The sequence below is a fragment of the Excalfactoria chinensis genome, chromosome 24 (genome assembly GCF_039878825.1).
Source record: "Excalfactoria chinensis isolate bCotChi1 chromosome 24, bCotChi1.hap2, whole genome shotgun sequence".
NCBI classification, from domain to species: domain Eukaryota; kingdom Metazoa; phylum Chordata; class Aves; order Galliformes; family Phasianidae; genus Excalfactoria; species Excalfactoria chinensis.
In genome coordinates, this window is record NC_092848.1 from 4,140,399 (window position 1) to 4,149,961 (window position 9,563).

The 9,563-nt window shown below is 48.1% G+C and overlaps 2 pseudogenes; one reads left to right on the forward strand and one right to left on the reverse strand.

Annotated features, from left to right (window-relative positions):
• Window positions 1-6,675: 6,675 nt before the first annotated feature.
• LOC140262525 (T cell receptor alpha variable 4-like) lies at window positions 6,676-7,313 on the forward strand (annotated as a pseudogene).
• A 986-nt stretch (window positions 7,314-8,299) lies between these two features.
• Window positions 8,300-9,197, reverse strand: LOC140262526 (feather beta keratin-like; annotated as a pseudogene).
• Window positions 9,198-9,563: the final 366 nt, after the last annotated feature.

Here is a 9,563-nt window from a genome sequence, read left to right on the forward strand (position 1 = left end):
CGGCTACCGAAGCTAGACAAGTCAAAGCCCCCAGAGGTGATGGGCACGCCCTCAGAGCTGAGGATGCTGCCAACAGCAGCGGAGGTGGACGATCCCACAACGGTGTTCTGCGGGAAGGAGCTGAGGATGGGTCCGGGCAGGATCACCACAACAGGAGAGGGCTCAATGGCAACATTGGAACTCTGGCACTGCCTGACACAGGGCTCATTGCAGCTGCTGGCCAGAGGAGTTGGGCCACAGGGCCGGCATGGCTGGCACTGGGTGTAGCAGGACATGTCTTGGGGTTGGCGATACACCTGGGGGAGAGAGATACAAGGAAGTAAAGCACAAAGATATGTGAGGGGCAGACTGGGTAGCCTCTCACAAAAGTGCCAAAGTAGCTACTAAGGAAGAAGGAGGAGACTGTAACAGGAGCTCACATCTCTTGCTTGTGCCGGGACACTACAAAGAGCGGTGTGGCCCACGGAGACTCTCACTGACCATATAAATCTGAAGCCATGTAAGCTGTGTCACAAACACACTCTGCACAGGCAATATCCCTTCTATGGTCTCCCACAGGATGGAGCAACACTATCTGATAACATTTCTATTGAGGCAAAATATCACTTCTGAAGAGTAAGACGGAGGACTTAGCACCTACCTGGTTCCCAACAAGATGGAGGAAGAGAAGAGGATAGGAGAGCTGGAATCTGGGATGCCTTTTATACTGGTCCTTTATTGCTGCAGGCCCAGAGACACTCTTGATGCAGGCAAACTTTTTTGACATGCTAACCTGGAATATATGCCACCCCTTCTCATTATGTGGGCTGTGTTTTGATTTCCCTCGGTCCTACCTATTCATTTCCAGGTGTTTTGCCCTGTCCATTCTCTAATGAAGGACTCTTTGAAATGCTGTGATGAAATGTCCAAAGATCTGTGCTGCAGGATTGCATTTTTGAGGCAGATGACTCAGATGTCTTGGAGTCCCATCCATCTTGGCCCTGAACACTTCCCAGGATGGGGCATCCACAAAATCTCTGGGCAAACAGCTCCAGTGCCTCAACATCCTCATAGGTAAGAACTTCTTTCTAATATCTCACCTAATTCTGCTTGGTTTTACTTGAAAGACAGTACATCTTGTCCTATCATTACTATCACTGATTAAGAATCCCTTTCCATCTCTCTAGTGAGCACTCTTTACATAATGGAATACTGCTCCTAAGTCTCCCCAGAGCCTCCTCCTCTCTAGGATAAACAACAAATCTCGCATAGCAGGAGTTCTCCAGCTGTCATTCATGGCCCTTCTCTGGAACCACTCACACAGGTCAGTGTCTTTCTTAGGCTTGAAGATGCACAGCTGAATGCTGTACTCCCTGTGGGTTCTCACAAGAACAGAGGGGTAAAATCACAATCCATGATCTCCTGGTTACGTTTCTTAAGATATTCTCATGTAGTTTCTGTGGGTGATGTCAATCCCAGTGCCCATGTCAAACCCATCCTTGCTGATGAGTATGTGTCCTTCACAAGGATATTTCCTTTCAAGTAATACAGCAAGGTAAGCACTGATGGCTTTTCCTTATGATGTAACTAAGTATTTCTTTCTCAACTTCAAGTGACGGTGCATGAAAGATTATTCTCTTCCATGTTCCTCTCCCTCCAGTGCTTACAGGACTGACAGAGTGCCTTCAGCTGATTCCCACCAAAGCAATTGTTTTGTCATAAGTCCATCTCTGTGCAATACATATATAAATATATATTAAAAACAAAAAAACAAAATAAATAAATAAATAAATAAATAAATATATAAAAAACACAAAATGAAACACCATCTAGGGATGCAGAAAGTGTTTAATGAGTCTGAGAAATGATGTCACATCAAGCAGAGGCCCTGTGTGCAGACAGCAGCAGGAACAGACAAGAATCTGTACCTCTTTCCTATGGCAGCATTGCCACAGAGGCCTGTCTCCTAGCCCAGAGATTTAGGGAGATGAGCAGTACACTCAGGGTTCATTTTGGGGATACAAACAGAGATCTCTAATGGGAAAACATAGTAGTGACATGAGATAGGAAGAGTAAGTAGAAGACAGTATCAGTAGATGCTCTCCATGTTGTTGGAGGCACCAGGTGGGCCTGTACATGTCTATTACGCACGGCAGCACCACAAAATTTTCTCTTCTGTCCATTGCCATGTTCAGCATTCCTGGGGGTCCTTCTCTGGAGCAGTGTCCAGCTTCTTTAGCAGGGGTTGCACCTTCTGCTACAGTAGCGGTTGGAAATGCAGGAGAGGTCAAGGCCCCCAGAGGAGATGGGCACTCCCTGACAGCTGAGGATGCTGCCAACAGCAGCAGAGGTGGAAGATCCCACGGCGGTGTTCTGTGGGAAGGAGCTGAGGATGGGTCCAGGCAGAGTCACCACCACAGGAGAGGGCTGGATGACAATGGTGGAGTTCTGGCACTGCCTGACACAGGGCTCATTGCAGCTGCTGGCCAGAGGGGTGGGGCCGCAGGGCTGGCATGGCTGGCACTGGTCACAGCAGGACATGTCTCAGGGATGGAGGTACACCTGGGAGAGGGGGCACGGTGAAAGCAGAACATGAGCACACATGAGGAACAGCCTATCATCACGCTATGATGGAATCAAAGCAGTTCTGGGAGCTGAAGACAGTTCATGGAAGATGGGCAAGAGATTCTTGGTCTCATCCTGACAGAGCACAATAAAAGCCACTGGGTCCTGTATAGCTACACTCTAGACCCTAGCCCACAAGTTACTTCCTTACAGGCTCACCTCCCTCCCATGACAAATGTTCACCCCACTTCCCTCTCTCATGATAAATGGAGCCAGGCACTGAGCAGACCTAATAGCAGCTAAGACTTCCATTGGGCTCAGAAAACTTCTTGCAGAATGAAGAGAACAAGAACAGGCTTCCCACTCACCTGGTTCCCAAGATGATGGAGGTGAGAGAAGTGGATGAAGCAGCAAAGAGATGGGCTGGCTTTTATAATGGACCCAAGCTGCTCCAGTTTCAGATGCATCCCTTACAGCAGTGATTATTTTCTGAGAAGATCCTCATGAATGCAAAACATCCCAGCTAATAATATGGGCTGTGTGTTGGTTTCCTGTGCTGCTGTTTTTCACATCCTGATTTATGTCACTCCCATTCCTCACTGAAGGCATCTGCTGAGTGGCAGAAAGAAAGACCCAAGTTTAGCCAGGCAGCACATGTCAGTGTGGGCAGAACACTCAGTTCACATGCTGAAAGAATCCAGCATAGGTAAATGATATCGGCATGCTTAAAAGGCCAGTGGTGTGAAACAGCTAAAGCCTGCATGCTGGATATAAGCAGGTGCCTATGGGTAGAGAGGTTTGCATGATTCCACACACATGTTCATGAGCAGGTGAGTGTTTGTGTGACTTGTGTGTCTCACATATTCTGGTCACATCAGGGAAACCTCCACTGTTATGCCCATGAACTCCAGAGAGAAGCCATGGCCAGAAAGGGCCTGAGCATAGCTGAACAACCTCAGAGCAAACCTGGCAGAGATGTTTCCCAGCCCAGGCACAAAAAAGCAAACTTCCGTATCTTCAGTCCTCTTTCTCTATGCCTGCAGTGTTCACCCTCCAATACTGAATGTCTTAGGCTTCAACAAGGACTGCCTCACATCAGTTTGTATCCTGAGCTTAGTTCCCCATCATAGTACTGGGAATAAATGAATGCAGTCCCATGGGGGTTAACCTTCTCCCCCTATCCCACATCCCGACCTCTCCAGGTTAGGACGGAGCAGCTCTCTCCAAGACTAAGAAGTTCAAAAGTGTGGGGTCAGCTTAATGCACAGGGAGAAAGGCTGAGAAATCCTGCCTACCATGTGTGAACCCACTGCTGATTAGGCATGCTTCCATTGCATTCTCTGTTCCGTATAAGACAGGACACGTCTCCTCCATACTAAACCAATCACAAGTATACTTCTGCAACTCATGGGCCTGGTGTGAATTCATGCCAGGGATGAACACTTGGGCAGTTGCAACATTAAACCAGAGGAGCATGGGTCCTGGGGTTGATGGGCCATGGGAGGAAGGATTGATTTCATGTCAAACTGGTGAAGAGTTATTTGGTCATCAGCCAACAGCACCTTCATGGCTTTCACTGATATTTGAGTGTGACTGCCCAGGAAGTGCTCCTGGATTGCAAGGGAAACCCAATTCATGGCACATAGCCCAAAGCCTTCTGATATCCCCCAGCAGCATCAGGAGGAGGCTGTCTTTCTGAGAAGGCTACTGGGAAGTGTGAGAAGTTCCAGAGTGTGTGCCATCACCCTCAACTTTGTCTCCTTGGGTGCAGGTCCAAATCAAAGACAGCACAGCCAAGGAATGACCCCTTCTGCTGGGTGACTGTGGAATGGTTGTTCCCAGACAGCTGTCTGGTGAGGTCACAGGTATGGCTGACCATCGTATCACAGTGCAAAAGCAGGGGGTTCCCAGCCCAGGAGTAAGTAGAAATCTTAGTAGTAAATCTTTAGCCTTTCATAATACAGTTAAACACAGAGGCTATATTCATTAAGGAATTAATCGTAGCAACACGTACAAGTAGTATAAAGGCACTCTGAGCTAATCTAACAACATGTTTATGCTGATACAGTTGTGTTTAACAAACTTATCAATAACAGTATATATACCAATACATATACAAAATTGCACTGGAGATTCAAAGTGATCTCAGAAGCATAGCCCTGGTCAGACCAACATCAATGGGTGATGTTTAGAAACTGACATCAAAGTGACTGACCTTAAAAGTACCTATAAACTGATCACAGGAGAGACCAGCTACACCCAGGAATGAGACCAGAAGGAAATAAAAGGAATGAACAGATTCTCTTCACAAAGCTGATCTCTGTTATGGTCTGTAGATTACCGCAGGGTTCAGGAGTTGATATCATAGCATTGTGGAGTTAACTCAATGTTTGAGTGAATCTTCTTCTTATTTAAGGAGAAAAAAAGGGGTAAAGAAAGAAGCAAACAAACAGTAGAGGTAGAAGCATACTCAGTGTTGGAAGTAAATAAGAGAAAGTGTCTCCATTTCTGCAAAGTTCAAGTGCTATTTATATCACCGTTGTGTAAATGGGTATAGGACATCATCACCACTTCTGGTAACCAATAGATTCTGTTAATCTCTGTCCATCTGCTAATCCAGTTAGATGAGAGGAGAAGAGAGGAAGTGGAAGGGCACTTCAAATGTCATCAGGTTCATTAGCGCTGACCGCAAGGAAAAGCATTTGGATGAAAGCCCTGTCCAAACATCTGTCAACATTGACAGGCATGGGGTGTCACTCACTAGGAAGCGTGTTCCACTGTTTGACCACCTACACATTCAACTAATTTTCCCTAGTATTACCAGTTGTGGTAATATTGTTTAAACTACTAATGCTCCTTGATGGATACTCTGGAGTTTGTTTACAAAACAGGAAGAATCTGTGCTCTTGCACCAAGTAGATTACACTGAGTAGATAAGGGAAGTTCTACTTCGATTCAGCAAATACTGTGAATGCAGTTCTTGTGCTATCAAGACAAAGAGCCAACTGAGCATTGTTGAAAATGGGGTTCATCCTGTGAACACAGGAAGGAAAATCACTGTGACTTCATCCAGAGGGCTGTGGGATCACCACCACCAAAAAAGTCTGAACGTGCACGATGAGGCAGAACCCAACATTAATGATTTTATGGGAAAGTATGGAATATCTACGTACTGTCTGGAAAAATGTTTGCATATTTAACATAAGTCATGTGAATATAGGTTGAAGATGTTTAGTGCAACATATGCATGATAGGTGGAGCTTCTCCCCCGTGCTTCCAGAACCGAAAATAAAGAATGCCTGCTGTCTTACACTCCAATTTGAGTCTTAGAGAGCTTCATGATTATATGATTTACAGTATCACAGGTATCAGGCCTGAACATCTCCTGGTGCAGTTTTGTGCCATTCCCCTACATTTCCTGCCATCAGATAACAGGGAGAAGAGACCAGCACCTCTCTCTCTGCGTTCCCACTTCAGGAAGTTGTAGAGAGCACTGGTGCTGTCCCTTAGCTTTGGCTTCTCCAAACTGGACAAGCCGTTTGTCCTCAGGCTCTCCACACAGGATATGCCTTTCAGCCCCCCTGTCAGCTCTGCTGCCCTCCTCTGGCCACTTTAAACACCTTAACAAACTTGTTATGTAATGTTGCCCAGAACTGAAAAGCATATTCCACACGAGAACACACCAAGGCTAACTAGTGTGGGAGAATAAGCTTTTTTGACCACTAGGCTATGGAGTGTGTAAAGCATTGTAAAATTCAGTTGTATCTCTTGTTGAGCCCAATGTCAGCCAGCACAAGCAGATCCCTTCAGGATGTCTATGCTTCTCAGGTGTTCAGCTGCACTTCAAGGGTGTCCCCAGTTTAAGACTAAAGCCTGAACAATACAAAGCAAGGAAGGCACAGAATTTGGTGGCCATAGAAAATACGACATAGACTAAGGCTAGAAGATGGTGATATCTGGGAACAAGAAAAATGCTCTTGATTTAGTTACAGACATGCAGATTCAGAACAGACACAGCACCCGGAAGACAGCCCCGGGGCGGAGCTGGCTACGGCGGTGGGAGGAGGCACCGCGGGCGGAGCAGAAGCGGAGCTGGCCGTGGTAGAACGGAGCCGGCGGCGGAGAGCCGGGATGCGGCAGTGCCGGGCGGCGGGGATTGCGGGACTGGCCGCGGTGTTCCTGGGTGCGTGGGACTGCCTCCGGCGGGGCCGGGAAAAGGGCTGTGTGGGGCTTGGGCCGGGTTCCTTTTCTGTCAGTCCGGCATCTTTTCGACCTCGTGCAACACTCTCTCCTCCTTCATTTAGTGTCAGTGTGAAAAAATGGATTGTCTGAGTTTGCTGCTTCTTTTCTTCTCTGTAGTGGCTGTGAGCAGAGCTCAGGTGCTGCAGGAGCCGTCGGCAGAGACCAGCGAGGGCACCGGCATCAACATCACCTGATCACACCACAACATACAGTCCTACGACTACATCCACTGGTACCGTCAGCTCCCGGGCCGAGGCCCCGCATTCCTCGTCAGCGCTGCTAAAGGCTCCAAGGAGGTGACGGACCCGGCGGGGCGGCTGTCGGTGTCGGAAGACCGCCGCTCCAGCGCCCTCTGGCTCGCCCGGCCCCGGCTCGAGGACGCGGCGGTGTATTACTGCGCGTTGGTAGCACGGGGAGACGAGACGGAGCAGCGGCCGGGCATGAACCGCTTTGGGCGTGGCGGGGGCACAGTGCCGTCGGGACCCGAAGGGGGCGCTGCCTGTATGGGCCGTCAAACTCCATCCTGACCAGGGCGCACCTCCCTGTGTTCTCGAGAGAAATGAGCACCACCCCCATAGCTGACATTGCCTGGAGCCAATGTCAGCCAGACAGTTAAGTTTGAGGTGGGCAGGACGGCAAAACTGTCAACATAAGCTGTGTAAAGACATACACACCGTTCTACTCCATCTCTTACTCTCTTGACTTTCCCCAGTGCAGTACATATGAGAGCAGGAGGAACCCTGTTGCTAAGAGCCTGGAGGGTTGCTTGTTCCCATGGCCTTACACGCAGTCAGAACATTTCCCTTCAGCAGTGCAGAGGTTGTGTTCTCTCTGCAGGATCTGTGTTGGTAGTTGTAGGCATAAGCATTATAGTCAAAAACCAATTGCTGCTTTCTCTGCCGTTGCCAGGAATATCTTCTTCATCTGCAAGGGACAATGATGAAGAGAGCAGCCTCTGCAGTCTGTCACACACTCTCATTCTAATGGGAATGGAGAAGGATCTCCATAAACATTCACCCCATAACCACCAGGAGTAAACCCAATCTCTCTGGGCTGATCTGAAGGTCACACAGGATGGGAAATAATATCAAAGACTTAAACTAAGATGCAGAAATCTTTAATGAATGTCTCAAAAGGAAAATGAGATCACTTTGAGCAGAGGCTCTGCAGTACAGGATTCACACAATCCCTCGTTTAAGTTCATGCAGGGAATGTGCATTATTTCGTATTACATTTTGGATTGGTTCTGAGGAACCTCACATCTCAGGGATCATAGGAATAAAAGGAATTGGAGAATAAGTGGAGAAAGTGTTAGGCAGGTGAAATGAGGAATGGAAGGTGAGACATGAAGCAGGCTGTCAGAAACCCCAGGAATGCCCCTTCCACTCAGCATATCCCAGAGTAGATGAGGATGGTGAGGTCTTCTGAAAGCAGTGGCTTAAAGATTCCTTCTTCATCCAGCACCACGTTCAAGGTTTATTACTGTATTTCTCCAGGATCATGGCCAGCGAATTTAGTAGAGTGGGTACCTTCTGCCACAGTAGCGGCTGCCGATGCCGGACAAGTCAAAGCCCCCCGAGGTGATGGGCACGCCCTCAGAGCTGAGGATGCTGCCAACAGCAGCGGAGGTGGACGATCCCACAACGGTGTTCTGTGGGAAGGAGCTGAGGATGGGTCCGGGCAGGGTCACCACCACAGGAGAGGGCTCAATGGCAACATTGGAACTCTGGCACTGCCTGACACAGGGCTCATTGCAGCTGCTGGCCAGAGGAGTTGGGCCACAGGGCCGGCATGGCTGGCACTGGGTGTAGCAGGACATCTCTTGGGGCTGGAAGTACACCTGTGGGAGAGAGATAGAAGGATGTAAAGAACAAGGATATGTGAGGGACAGCCTGGGTAGCCTCTCATAAGGGAATCAATGGAGCTACTATGGATGGACGTGAAAGCTGTGATAGGGTGCCACGTACCTGCGTTGTGCCAGGGCCCTACACAGAACAGTGTAGCCCAGCGAGACTCTCACTGACTATGTAAGTCTGAAGCCATGTAAGCTGTGTCACAAACACACTCTGCACAGACATTATCCTTTCTACAGTCTCCACCACCACTATTTACTATCACTATCTGGTAACGTTTCTATTGAAGCGAAATCTCACTTTTCAAGAGTACAGCAGAGGGCTTCACACTTACCTGGTTCCCAACAAGGAGACAAGAGAAGAGGATGGAAAAGCTGGAATCTGGGCTGCCTTTTATACTGGTTCTGTATTGCTTCAGGCTAAGAGACACCCTTGATACAGGCAATAATTTTCTGACAAGCTAACCTGGAATACATGCCTTCCCTTCTCATCATATGGGCTCTCTTTTGATTTCCTGTGCTGCTTCCTATTCATTTCCAGGTGTTTTGCCCTGCCCATTCTCTAATGAAGGACTCTTTGAAGTGCTGCAATGAAATGCTCAAAGATTTGTAGTGCATGATTGCAGTGTTGAGGCAGATGACGCAGCTCAAGTGCTGCATGGATCCAAAGCAGGCAAGTGACTTCAGCCTGGTTTACTGCAGTGGGCTGTAGGAAGTGCCTCCCTCACAATGGAGCTCCAGCAAGCATCAACTGGTTACCCAAAGTTTCCTGAACATTATGATGTGACTTGTGATTCTCTTCCCCTGACTTCTCAGCTTACTATCATGAACACATTTCTTGACCTTGCCATGTGTGTAGATTCTCTGCTAGGATTTAACTCTATCCCATGTAACACTGATCTCTGGAATTCAGTTCTTGATTGTT